We start from the raw sequence: 1085 nt of genomic DNA, 5'->3' as shown, positions 1-1085 counted from the left end.
TTTTTTAAGATTTGAAATATTCCTTCCTTAAATCTCTGAGGGAATTCAAATGTGCCTTGGTGGGAAGGTTTAGAATAATAAATTCAATTTCTCAAAAGGAAATCAAGAAAAATCCCATTTATAGTAGTATCAAAAACTATAAAATACTTAGGAATACACATAACCAAGGAGGTGAAAGATTTGTACATTGAAAACTACAATACATTGAAAGAAATTAAAGATGACACAAATAATGGAAGGATACCCCATGTTCATAGATTAGAAGACCTAATTTGGTTAAAATGTTCATACTATCCAAAGAGATATAAAGATTCAGTGCTATTCTCATCAAAATCCCAATGGTATTTTTGCAGAAATAGAAAAGACAATCTAAAATTCATATGGGACAAAAAGAGACCTAGAATAGTCAAAGCAATCTTAGAAAAGAATAAAGCTGGAGGCATCACACTTATTGATTTCAAAACATATTACAAAGCTACAGTAGTCAACACAGTATGGTGCTGGCATATAGACAGACATATAAACCAATAGAACAGAATAAAGAGCCCAGAAATAAATTCACACGTATATGATCAATTGATCTTCAACAAGGGTGCCAACAATACACAATGGGAAAAGAACAGTCATCTTTTTCATAAATGGTGTTGAGAAAACTGGATACTCATATGCAAAAGAATGAACTTGGACCCTTATCTTATACTGTACATAAACATAAACTTGAAATAGCCTAAAGACTTAAATGTAAGATCTGAAACTATAGAATTTCTAGAAGAAAACATAGGGTAAATGCTTCAGAACATTGGTCTTGGCAGTGATTTCTTTGATATGACACCAAAAGCACAAGCAATAAAAGCAAAAATGGACAAATGGGACTACATCAAGCTAAAAACGTTCTGCACAATGAAGGAAACAATTAGCAAAGTGAAAAGGCAATCTACAGAATGAGGGAAAATATTTGCAAATTGTATATCTATTAAGGGGTTAATATCCAAAATATACGAGGAAGGTCTTTCTCCACTCATGGAGACTGATCTAATCCTCTCTGGAACATAAAATACACACACACACACACACACACACACACA

The sequence above is a fragment of the Propithecus coquereli genome, unplaced genomic scaffold, assembly GCF_000956105.1.
Source record: "Propithecus coquereli isolate 6110/MARCELLA unplaced genomic scaffold, Pcoq_1.0 Scaffold247, whole genome shotgun sequence".
Lineage (NCBI taxonomy): Eukaryota > Metazoa > Chordata > Mammalia > Primates > Indriidae > Propithecus > Propithecus coquereli.
Note: the sequence above shows the minus strand (reverse complement) of the source record.